Raw genomic sequence first — 13,225 nt, 5'->3', positions numbered from 1 at the left:
CCTGCAAAGGATTATGGGCTGCGTTTCTGTGAATACATTAAACCATTATCAGAAATAAACTGTGTTAATTCATTAGCAGAAGGTACAGTACACTGGTGGTCCCTAAAAAGCCAACTAAGTTAACAGTGCCTTATTGTTTCAAGATCAAGAGTAGCATATCACATTACAGATTTGCAGGCCAAACAGGACTATCCGAACACTCTTCCAAGCAAGGCCCTTACAACATAAAGTCCTCTCAGCTGTAGAAACAAAGGTTTCAGGTATGAGAAAATTTGAACATACAGTGAATGGTGGAAGAGATTATGATTTGTGGGCCCTCTCTCATTTAGTGTGACCCACAAGATGGCCTGAACCAAAACAGCACATTGTTCTGAATATACTGGTGGTGTTCCAATTACCCTAAGACCACCACAGGCTGAATTATGGGCACACATGTGTTGTAAATTGAGTTCCTGCACAGCATTATGCGCACTGAGGGAAGTGTTGTGTGCACTCCCCTCCATGGCTGTCATCCCCTCATGATGGCCCCAACCCTTTAATAATAAAACGATAATAAGTATTGTTTATTATCATTTTATTTTTAAAGGTTTGCAGCTGCTGCTGGCGGGGGTGGGGGGTCGAAGCTCCTCTGCCAAAGCGGAGGAACCGCCTCTGCCAAGGATCCTATAGTAAATTAAAAGATAGGACATGGGTGAAGCTGAGGGTTTACTGCAGTCTGTTATGTAATTCAGAAAAAAACTTGTTATTGAGAGTAAAGTAGAGTAAAACAAAAGGTAATTGTTCAGCTCAAACAAGATATTTCAAGGAATGGAACACTTGTACACGATCTCGGGACATGTATCCTATGACTGAGTTCAAAAATGTCGCTTTCGCAGCAGGTGCACGTATCGTAAAATTGTAAATGACACTAGAGCCCGTGTGCAACCCATAGACATATAGGCCCTGATTTTGACTTTGTCATTCTTTTTCAAAGACCGCCAAAGCCGCGGGCACCAGAAGACCGCCAGTGGTGGCGGTCATCCACCCACCATATTATGAGTACTGCTGGATTTCTGCCACATTTTGGGCGGAAATCCAGCAGTAGTTGTGCTGGTGGGCAGATGCACATGGCCGGGCTTACCACACACCCCACCCAACCAGAAGGACTCCAGCAGCAATATTACAACCTGTAATACGGCCTGGTGGTGTCCTGATGGCGGGGCACTGTCGGCGGCGGAAGCGCCCGTTTGGTTTCCATGCCGGACGACCTCCTTGCCGGACAAGGTAAGTCAGGTGTCCGATAGGGGAGTGTGTATGCATGTTTCTCTGCATGTGTGTATGCGTGTTTGTCTGCGTTTGTGTATGCGTGTCTGAATGTTGAAGTGAATGCGTGTATGAATTTTGAAATGAATGCAAATATGGGCATAGTAGTGAATGTGAGCATGAGTGTTGCAGTGAATGAGTGTATGAATGCATGTAAGTGAATGTGTGTATGTCAGTGTTGGTGAATGAGTATATGCGGGGTGCATGTGGGTGTCTGTGTGCGTATGCATGTATGTGCGGAGGGGGATGTGGTACGTGGAGGGAGTGGGGGTTAGGGGAAGGGGTACACTGTACCTGGAGGAGGGGAGGGGGAGAGTATTGTGCTTGCTGGGGGGGGGGGGGGAGTCGTCTGACGGTGACAGGGAAGAAATTCCCTGTCACTGGTAGCCTTTCCGCCAGGGTTTTTGTGGCAGTGCTACCGCTGCAGAAACCCTGGTGAAAAGCAGGCTCAAAATACCACAGACGGTTTTCTGTGGACCGCTGGGTCAGAGATGCTCATCTCCTGCTCAGCAGGTCCAACCGGCCTGGCGTTATGAGGGGTGGATGTGGCGGGCTGGCAGAGGCCAACTCACCACACTCATAATGTGGCGGTCTTCACTGCCAGCCTGTTGGCATTGAAACCGCCACCGTGGCCCAGGTGGTCAGAAGACTGCTAGGATCATAATGAGGGCCTTAGTCTCACAACTCAAGAAGTCTCGCTATTGCATTTGTGAAAAGAGGGAGACTGAAAATATCCTAGCTAACGAGAAGGAAAGTTTCAGTTCTATTAAGGACATAGAGGTGAGAATTATCCATTACCGTTCTCACTTTATTGTCACTGCCATTCAAAGAATAAACAATGTAAAACACCTTTAGAAAAAACATCAACACTACAAATCTCAAGAGCCCCCAACAAGGGAATACTCCATGGCAACCATTGTCCAATAACAGTAGAGTTCTTAGTAAATATCCGTGTGACGTCCCTTCCTCTTCCTTCTTTTTTGCTGTAGGAAGTTACCCACCGCCATCTTGTGAAAAACCACTATTGGTCGGTGTCTGAAACACACAAGACAAAATCTTCTCACATGATACCAAGCAGTATATTTGTTTAGTCATAAACTCCACTTATCATTTGATATGGAAATATAAATGATGACCAAATAAACATTATTATCATGCTACACTTTGCGAAAATTGCATTTTCATATTTGCTTCATTGTTATGAAGCAATGCAAATCTTTTAGCGAAGTAACGTGAATAAAACAGTATACTTACTATGACTTAGAGTGGGAAAGGTGTGTTCCCCAACATACTTGGAGGGATAACCTGTGCCTCTGTGCCCTTAATAGAATTGAAACTTTCCTTCTTGTTAGCTAGGAAATGTTTTATTCTATGTCAGGACCTGTAGGCCAGGATTAAGCATGTTCAAAGCTTACTTACCCCTAAAGTTGCAGTATCATAAATAGGTTTAGAATAGAATTTCTTGAAGGTTGATTCCGAATACCCATTGTTGCATTCATAATGTCCTCCAGCCTAACACCTACCTGTAAGGCCTTATAGGCCATATCTCCCCTAGTAGCGTGAGCTCCAAACCTTTTGACATCAATGCCTGCCTCTGTCATCACCTAACCCAACTTGCGATGGAAGGTGAAGAAACTGCTTTAAAAGGCTTTTTGATCGCTATCAGCAATTGTCTCTCACCTGCAGGCCTATACTCACTGGTCAACTTATGCCTTAATGCAAAGCACCATGCACAATTTAGAAGCCTCTGCAAAAAAAGGGTAGGATACCGACATGGTATTGTCTTTTGTTCTCCTGGAGATTGTAAATGTTACCCCTTCCAGGGTGAAAAACTCTGGCAGATATACCTAATTCACACTCGTCTGACACCCTCGTGCAAGAGATGAGGCAAAGTAATATAGCTAGCTTTGCAGACAATTCCTCCTTAAACAGACATTAGTTATCCTGCCAACTCATGAAGAGTCGTAGAACTAAGTTAACGTCCTATAACTCTTAATATCCAGGCTCAAGGGCTCTAGTGAGTCTAGTCCCTTTCATAAGTCGGCTGACCCGTGCGTGCTCCCCAACTGCAGTGTTGTCAATGACATTGTGGCCTGCTGAGATGGCAGATTCAAGGGAAATTATTGTACTGTACGCTAAACCTGATTGGGCCATCTCTGGCAAAAGTTAATTACGTGTGTAATCTCTGTCCCCATGGGATCCAATTGTCTCTCCACATGCCAACGATGTCATTGTCTCCGTACTGAATGATATCTCTTCGATGTGCCCTTGGCCCATGCCTGCTGGTTGAATTTTGAAGCATCCTGTAAAAGGCACTCGTCTTTCCATTGTTGCCTGAAATACTCCATGCCTTGAGGGTTAGATGTCCTTGTAGAACTAATGGATGGGCTTTAGTATTGATGAGAACAAGGGCAGCGCAATCATTAGGTCCCCAGAGAGTTCCATCAAACCTCTAGATCAGAGTTATCAGAATCAATTACATTTTCTGTTTCCGAGCCTGTGCCAGCACTCTGGGAATCATCATGAACAGTGGGAAGGCATACGGACTGTTCTTGGACTGGTCCTGTAGGAACGCATCCACTGCTTCAGCTTCTGGATCCAGATGCCAACTCAAAAACCTTGTCAGTTGCCGGTTTAGTCTGGATACAAAGAGGTCCAGATCAAATGGGCCCCACCTGTCCATGAGGGCTAGGAAGGTATTGCGGTCCAACTGCCAATTGCTGCTGTCCACAAAGTTCCTGGAGTTCCAGTCTGCAACTGTATTGCTGATTCCCAGAAGGTACTTCGCTGAAATCTGTCTCTCGAGGCAGAAGTGCCAGAAGTCCTTTGCGAGATCTGCCAGGATCTTCGACAGAGTTTCCCACAAATGGTTGACATAGCGCACTGCTGAAATGTTGTCCATCTTCAGTCGGCTACAACAGGCTATCTTGTACCTGGTGAGTGACTTCTTCACAAAGGACCTTGTCAGAAATTCCAAGCAGTTGATGTGGAGCTTCAATTCCTCCTCTGACCTTCCACCTCCCATGGAGATCTCTCCACATCTTGCTCCCCAGCTGAGATGGCTGGCATCCGATCCTATGATCAGGTCTGGGGTCATACAGAATATTGCTTGGTGGTTCCAGGCCTCTATTTTGTTCATCCACCATTGAAGCTACGATCTGGTTTCCTTCGACATGACCAGTAGCTCTGAGTAAGCTAGACCCTTCCTGAGGTGATCCGCTTTCAGTCTTTGCAGGGCTCGGTAATAGAGAGGTCCTAGGAACATGACCTGAATAGATGACGATAGGATTCCCACTATTCTGGCGAGTTTTCTCAGGGAGATTCTGTCCCTTCTGAGGACTTTCCAAATTAATTTTTTTGATCTTGGTCATCTTAGGGGCCGGAAGGCTCAGAGTGGCTTCTGTCAAATCGATTAGGAAACCAAGAATGAAATCTTATGGTTCAGGTTCAGTTCTGCTTTTTCAGAGTTGATGACAAAGCCTAAATCTCACAGGAGTGCAATAGTCATGTTCAGATTGTGTGTAAGATGGTGTTGAGACTAGTTTATCAGCAGAATGTTGTCTAGATAAATGATCATTCTCACTCCCCAGCTGTGCTGGTTCTCCACAACTGGCCGGAGGAGTTTGGTGAAGCACCAGGGTGATGACGATAGTCCGAACGGGAGAGCCTTGAATTGGAAAATCTGTTCCCCCCCAACAAATTGGAGGAATCGTCTGTGTGGGGGATAGATAGGGTCTGAGAGGTAGGCGTCCTTGGGGTCCAATCGGACAATCCAAACACCTGTTAACAACATGTCTCTACAAAGATGGAGACCCTCCATCTTGAAGTGGCGATATATCAGCCACTCGTTGAACTTCCTCAAGTTCATGAAGGGTCTGAAAGCTTCTGCCACCTCAGTAGGGTTTGCCTCTTCCAGTTTCTAGGCATGGATAGAATGGGTTTTGTCTTCCATCAGTCTAGCAGTTATTTTGTCTGTTTTGATTTTATAGGGACCTTGGGTGGCTGGAGGAGCATCTCCTGCCTCTTCCGCCCCCTGCAAAAACCTTCTCTGGGAAGATTTTCTTTATCGAGGATTGTGTCTGGTTGAGGGCGGAGAATGTGAAGACAAACTTCCCCAGCTCCTTAACAAAAGGCTAGCCAAAATGATGTCCTTGTGCCACTGTGTCGGCTTCAGAAGTTGCGAGCTTTTCCAATTTGGGATCGATTTTTATAAGCAGAGACCTTCTCCTCTCCGTTGCCAAGGCACAGTTAGCATTGCCCAGAAGGCATAATGGTCTTTGCTACTAAGTCGGTTGACATAGGCATTCCCGACTGTTCTAACATTTCTAAGATCTTTGTAATGTGTCCCAGTACATCCAGACGTTTGTCCTGGTACACCCTCCAGGATAGGTCTATCCCCTTCTTTGGATCACGCATGTATTTGGTGAAGAAGGTGCTCATTTTAGTGTCTACATTGGGTGTGGTCGCCACCTTCCCAGCCACTGCGGGTCTAAGGCACTCCACTCGTGAGTGCGCCCGGACTTCCTTCTCTAGGGGTTGGCGAATCATGCTCCCCACATACTCCACAACCGTAGTGACCAGAGTCCATTCTGAAAATCTGGGGTGGTAAATTCCCTGAGTCAAACATGTCCGAGTGCCCAGTCTCCCCGTCAGGAGAATCCGAAGCTGAGGAACCCGGGCGTCAAGGCCTACCCGAGTCACCCTTATCATCCAATGACATGTCTTCTTCTGTCTCACATTCCCCTCCTCGCGGAATCCCTGGGATCAGGGTCCCAATTTGGGGTAGCTAGGTCATCAATTTCCCCAGGTACATCGTCCTAGCAGTAGGGTGCTTGTTTAAGCGTGCGTGCACTCTTATGGAAGGACTCATATAATTTATTGAAACCATTGAGGTGTCCCCGTCACGCTTTTTGCCCTTTTTGCCACCTGCCTGATCCCCACTAGTTCCTGTGCCTAAGGAAGAAGGATCAGAACCCCCCCCAGGATGCTTTTGTCCAATATGTCATCCTTCTCTTTTAGAGGTGCCAATGCCCTAGATATAGCTTGTGACAGGGCTCTATCTAACTCTGCATGCAGGCGGTGTGTCCAACTCTCTTTAGGCTCCTGCGAGGAGGAATACCCATGGTCTTATGTTGAGTACATGTTCCTCTGAGGGGGAGAGCACCAGGTGAGAGGAATGTTTTACGACCACTAATAATAATAATATTTAAATGGTATTCACCCTTTAATATTTGGGCAGCCCCCCGCAAGTGCCTCTGACGTTATGAGGCGAAGCATCCTCTTATATTGGTCGCGCTTTCTAGAGCCGGCCCAACATGCCCAAAGGCCTACTCAGACCTCAATAAGCGGTGTAACTTGGGGTTGGCAGGCAGGCACTGAAGGAATCCTCAAGAGGAAGCCTTCTCAGAGCTTGCCTCGCGTAAATGTGTAATTGTCCAAGCGCTCACTGAGCTGCCTTGAAAGATCACGCCTCACCTAATGATTCTTCCAGTGGCGTGAAAGAGTGCCCTGTGGAGGACCAGCGTGGTATCAAGTGTGCTCGGCCAGCAGTCTGCCACCCGGGAATAACTGCTTTGTTTCTGTGTAAATGGCAAAATCAACAGCCGGGAATGCAATAAAAGTCAAGCATATACACAATACACAGAATAGAATGCGACCCTTAAGCTCGAAGGGAAAAAGCTGTGACTTAACTGATGAAGGAGCAGTGAAGAAGAAGGAAGAGGAAGGGACGCCACACAGATATATACTACAGACTGTACTGTTATTAGACAGTGGTTGCTATGGAGTATTCCCTTGTTGAGGGCTCTTGGGAAATGTAGTGTTGAAGTTCTTCTTATGGTCTTTTACATTGTTTATTCTTTGAATGGCTGTGACATTAAAGTGAGGAAGATGAAGCATAATCCTCGCCTCCAGGTCCTGACATAGAATTCAAGGGGGTGCGGATGGGAACAGACAACTGGGTTCAGCGGCAAAACATACATTTTGGGAACTATCAAAACCATCCAGACCCTGAATATTTCTATGGCCAATAGGGCCTTAAAATGCCAAAGTTTGACAGAGAAGTGACTTACTGAAGTCCCAACTCAGGTGACAGCTAGATATGACGAGTGCAGACAGCGTTGTAATTATCCACCATATATAAGAGGAGATTGGGAGTACTGTGTATAGTCTTTCTTCAATTGCCATAGTCAAACTAACTGATTGGAACGAAGATTATTACAGAGTCACCATCTTAGAGTGGTGCTCAAAATATGAAATTCTCTAATTATTAGTGTTGGAGATACAAATAAAAATGAGGATGTTATATATGTAAATGTGATAGTTTGTATCAGAATGAGGGCCTCTGAAAAACCAAATAGTAGTGTTCGACATGTGATTTAATAAATGAAAAGCCCCTTGCTGTGTTGTGAATTTAATGGGTCAGAATAGGTTATTTAAACTGTGCATGCTGATTTTGGCTGATCGGGCACGTTAAAAGAAGTTGACTCGGAATAACAAAAATGGTGATATTTTAGCCAAAAGCCAAAGAAATAGTTGACTAATGGGGCGAACAGAAGAGATATCCATTTGTTATTATTATTTACGATGCCTACTGGCAAACACATACTCCTAACTTTTTTTATTTAGTTAATTTTTGAATGAGAGATTAGAGAATCGGAAGGATTGGTTCATGAAGAGGCAACCACCTACTTAATTTATTGGATGTGGAAATACAAAGAAATAACATACTAATTAAATACATACCGGGTGTGACAGCTTCGAAAGTGTAACATAAAAAAATTACAGTGGAGGTCAAATTCAATATATAGCACTTGATCCTCATGTTGGTTAAAACATTATTATTTGCAATCATTAGTTCTGGCTCCTCTGTATTGAGGCAATCTGCTGGAAGAGGACGTTGACATGATGTCTTGGGTGAGGAGGTTGATCAGTGTTCATGAGGTGATCCAAATACTCAATAGATATTTAGGAGGGTCTGTCAACCACCCTTCATATTGTCCTGGTGGTTAGGAATCACAGCCAATAGTGTCATTCAGTATCTTTGTTTAGGTCTCTCTATACTGTGTCAAAGCAAATGATAAGGTCACTTTCTTGTCTTCGTGATTTTAGTTCCAGGACACTTCTTCATGGATACTGGTGACTTTGTTTTAGATTTTCCCAATTTGCAGGTTGAGCAGTTATGACCGGCACAGAAACCAGTTGGTTGAAATAGGAAATGTACTTTGTCTTTTTTTCTCCTGAAGGAATGAAGAGCATTATTCATCTCTTAAGTTTCTTGCTCTTTTGAAACTCAGCTGTGGAAAGGTTGTTATAGTCCTCTATGATAGTAAAGTTACTGGTTAGTAGTGGCCAATGTTTCCTTAGGGTCTTACGAATATAGCGGTGACCATCATGGAATCTCATTATGAAGCACATTGGTGGTTCATTCGTAGTGACCTTGATATTCTGTAGCATCGCATTTTGATCAATAGATAAGTTGTAGTCCTGGGTTTTTCTCAGATTGATTGGGTCAATATCCTCTCTAGGACAAGCGTGCAGTTATCTCCTTGGCTTTTAGAATATAGTCTTCTTGCCTATTACAGTTTCTCCATGCACATCTATGCTCCCCTGCGGGAATATTGTTCATTGTGATACTCAAGTGACAGCTTGAGGCATGGAGAGTTGATTTTGCAGCTGTCTATTTCCTAGAAATCCTTGTGTGCAGAGGTTGTGAGGTCAGGAAATTCAATTTCAGTTTTAGAGATTTAATAGGTTGCTTCAATATCCCATTGGTTGGGGGAGGGGCTATTTATAAATTGTTTCAATTGTTTTTCAGGGCCTTGAAAGATAAGTAAAATATCGTAAATATACTGGCCCCAGAAAATAATGTCAAAAAAGGTTCCGCACTTGTGTAGTCCATGCCTCTGAACCTCCCCCATCAGGAGGCAGACGTATGGGGGAGCCAAATGAGCTCCCATTGCTGCAGCCTGTTGTTGGACGTCATATTCACCCGTGAATAGAAAAAAGTTGCTATTCAGGAAGAATTCCAACATTTCTAAAATCAATTTGTTCTCTTCCAGGAAATATACAGATCTTGTAGCCAGATAAATTTTTACTGTTTCAATCCCATCCTCATGTTTGATTGAAGTATACAGACTTGCAACATCCATGGTGGCAAGTATAAAGTCAGGTTGGCAGTTAATGTCCTGTAGTTTTTGAAGAATGTCTTTTGCATCTCTTATAAATGATGGTAAGATCTTCATGAATGGCTGCAGTTCTTCATCAATAAATTTACCTAGGTTTGAGCAGACTGAGTCATCGCTGGCAATTATGAGCCTACCTTTCAGCGGGGTGCTTTTTTTGTAAATTTTTGGTAATAAGAATAGTGTGGGGGTAACTAGATGTTGCATGAAAAGATAATGTTTTTGTTCCAAAGGTAGAAGGTCCTTCACATGCCAAACATTCAAGAGATCTTTAAATCTGCTTTGTATTTCCTTTGTGGGGTTAGATGGAAGTTTCTTGTAACAGTTAGTGCTGTTTAATTGCCCGTAAGACTCAGTTAGATAGTCATGTTAATAATGTTCCCTCCTTTGTCTGCCTTTCGATAATTATATTGATATCTTCACGTAGTTCTTTTAGTGCTTGTCATTGCTTGTATGTTGTGTTTTTAAGGAAGATATTTTCTTGAGACGGTATTCTGTTAAATTACTTCTTTATGTTTCATAGTGATGAAAATGTCGATTGTGTTACCGGGAGGTAAAATTAGTGTAAAGTTAGATTTAGAGGGAGGTTTGTTGGACTTAGAATGGAAGATGTCAATCCCAAGGTCAGATGTTGCAGTGTAGTATGGCACAACATCATCGGGGCACTCCTCATCCAATAGCGTTGTTAATAAATACATTGTTTCAAATTCTTGGACATTGAAATGGCTAGTGATGTGTTGGGTGGTAGAGGGTGGTCTATTGGTGTCCTTATTTGTAAAAAAAGGAATAAAGGCTCTCATTATGACATTGGTGGTAAGTTCTGCTTACTGCCATGCCGACTGTCATCAACATACCGCCGGCACGGCAGATTACCGCCACCCATATTATGACACACACATAGCAATCTGTCACTATACAACCACACAAACAAGTCTGCCAGCCCAAAGGTCGGTGATAAACTGGCTGTAGCAAAACCCACACCGTTACACCAACAGAATTATGCCCACAGTATCATGACCCACGAATCACTGCGGACATTCAATGGCGCTAAACAATTGGTGGTAGATACCGCCGCACTCAAAATACACACACACATACAAAACAACACCACATTGTAAAATTTAAATAACACACACCTGACACACACTCCACACCCACACACCCAGACCACTATAAAACACACACCTATATTACCCACAACCCTTTAAAACCAAAAACAATTGCCACACGAGAGATAGCAAGACCACAGACAAGACCATAGCCACACACCACCATCACCAATACACCATCCAGGCACCTTACATCACACACTCAACACACCACCCCACACACCCTCACATACACCACTCACACTACACCCATGGCACCACAACAGCACCCCAGGTTCTCTGAGGAGGAGCTAAGGGCCATGGTGGAGGAAGTCATCCGGGTAGAGCCATAGCTATTCAGATCACAGGTGCAGCAGACATCCATTGCTAGGAAGAGGGAGCTATGGCGGAGAATCGTGGACAGGGTCAATGCCGTGGGACAGCACCACAGACCAAGGGATGACATCAGGAAGAGGTGGAACGACCTACGGGGGAAGGTGCGTTCTGTGCCAGCAAGACACCAAATAGCTGTACAGAGGACTGGCGGTGGACCCCCGCCTCCTCCCCCACAACTAACAACATGGGAGGAGCAAGTCTTGGCAATCCTGCATCCTGAGGGCCTGGCAGGAGTAGGAGGAGGACAGGACACTGGTAAGTGAACTCTCTATTACTATCCCCCCCACCTGCATGCCATCACATACCCCCACCCCACCCTCACTCCCATCACTCCACCACCTCCCACACACCCCACCATCACAACCCACTCATCCCAATGCCAAGCCCTGCATGCAACACCAATGCATGGACACCACTCACAGACGTGCATGGACACCTATCACTAAAGCATGCACACTAGAGGGAAACAGCCAGCCCACCTAATAACAACTCACACAAGGCAAAGCTGCCAGGGCAATAACAACCATAGAGCGCAACACACCCATGCACAAGATGGCACACGCAGAAACAATAACACTGCATTTACATCCCCACAGGTCCCCCAGCCCACGTTACCGGAGAGGAGGTGTCTGCAACATCCAGCCCCCCCAGAAGAGGCCCACAGTATGGCAGCAGCTCAGGATGCCTGGATCTGGATGACCAACCTGGCCCATCAGGGATCTCCAGTCAGTTGGTTAACCAGCCACAGTCCCATACCACCACAGAGCCTCCCCCATCAGGAAACACCACCACAGCACTCATCCAGAGGGCCCATACCTCTGTTCCCAGGACACATCAATCAGCAGTGTGTCCACCACTACAGGGACCCCAGGCCACACCACAAACCCAAGAAAATCAAGGACCTAGGGTCATTGGCAGTGGGCACACAGTTCAGGGGATAGTGGCACAGGACAACAGGGAAGCTGGGAGGACTGCTGTGCGACAGAGGTAGGACAGGCCCAGCAAACTGAGTCTCCAGGAGGTCCTCACTGCGATCCTGGGAGCATATCAACATTCCCAGGATACACTGGGCCAGATACTGGACAAGATGCAGGAGAACGAGTGGCTGCAGGAGGGACAGTACCTGGGGATCAGGGAGGGCTTGAAGGATATCAACACTACCCTGGTCACCATTGCAGGGGTGCTGGCAGACATGGCTAACACTGTGAGGGAGGCAGTGGCACCCCACTGGGCCCCTACCACTAGCCAAACCGATGAACAGCCCTCGATCTCCGCTGCTGCTAGTGGACAGTAGGCCAGATCACAGGACCAAAAGGCCACCAGCACCCCTCCCCCTTCAGAAGGAGAACCACCCTGCAATCGTTCCCTGCGATCCAGGCAGAAGCCAGAGACTATTGCCAAGACCCCCGCCAGGAAATAAGACTCTCCTGAATTTCACCCTTGTGTCCCACCCTGTCAACCTGTCCACCTTGAACTGCCACTGCTCCCCTTCCTATGCCCCCTTGGACAATGCACCTGTGATCCACATATACTAGACTCTATCCTGGACTTTCCTCAAGCATCACCCCAGTCCATAGCACTTTCCCCCTACTTATTAGCACTTAAATAAACACTCTTTGAAATAAATAAGTATGGAGTATGTCAAATGAATTAAGTATGTATTTGTTTAACAAGGTTTAAACATTTCAATTCAACTGTACAGTAATGTATACATAGGAAAGACCTGTAGTTGGCTGCAGTCAACACACCAGGAGTGAGAGTGGGGCACAAATATCTGTAAATAGAGATGCCAAAGGATACAGTGAGTAGCCAAAGAAGTGGGAAAATCAGCCTGCCAGTGACAATGTCAAACACAACGTGTCAATTGAATCTTAAGTTACACTGTCATTGGAAGTATTGATGTATAATTGCACCTCTGTTGTCCTCATCCTCATCCTCTGCCTCCTCTTCTTCACTGTCGACAGGTTCCACTGCTGCCACACAGCCATCCCTATCTTCCTTGCCACGATGATATGGCAGACCTTCTTGGGTGAGTAGCACAGGGGTCCACCAGTTAGATGGAGGCAACGAAACCTAGCCTTCATGAGGCCGAATGTTCTCTCTAGATCTTCTTATTCGCCCATGTGCCTCATTGTAACTTTCCTCTGCCCTTGTCCTGACATTCCTCACAGGGGTCAGTAGCCATGAGAGGTTGGGGTAACCAGAGTCACCTGCAAATATCTAGAGACAATTGTTAGACACACACTCACCCTTAGG

The 13,225-nt window shown here is 45.6% G+C and overlaps 1 protein-coding gene across 1 annotated transcript in view; it reads left to right on the top strand.

Moving 5' to 3' along the window:
- Window positions 1-13,225, top strand: part of KCNK12 (potassium two pore domain channel subfamily K member 12) — a 551,321-nt gene that overhangs the window by 442,387 nt on the left and 95,709 nt on the right. The window lies entirely within an intron of this gene.

This window comes from Pleurodeles waltl, chromosome 5 (assembly GCF_031143425.1).
Source record: "Pleurodeles waltl isolate 20211129_DDA chromosome 5, aPleWal1.hap1.20221129, whole genome shotgun sequence".
Taxonomy (NCBI): Eukaryota; Metazoa; Chordata; class Amphibia; order Caudata; family Salamandridae; genus Pleurodeles; species Pleurodeles waltl.
This window is presented reverse-complemented; position numbering and strand designations above follow the sequence as displayed.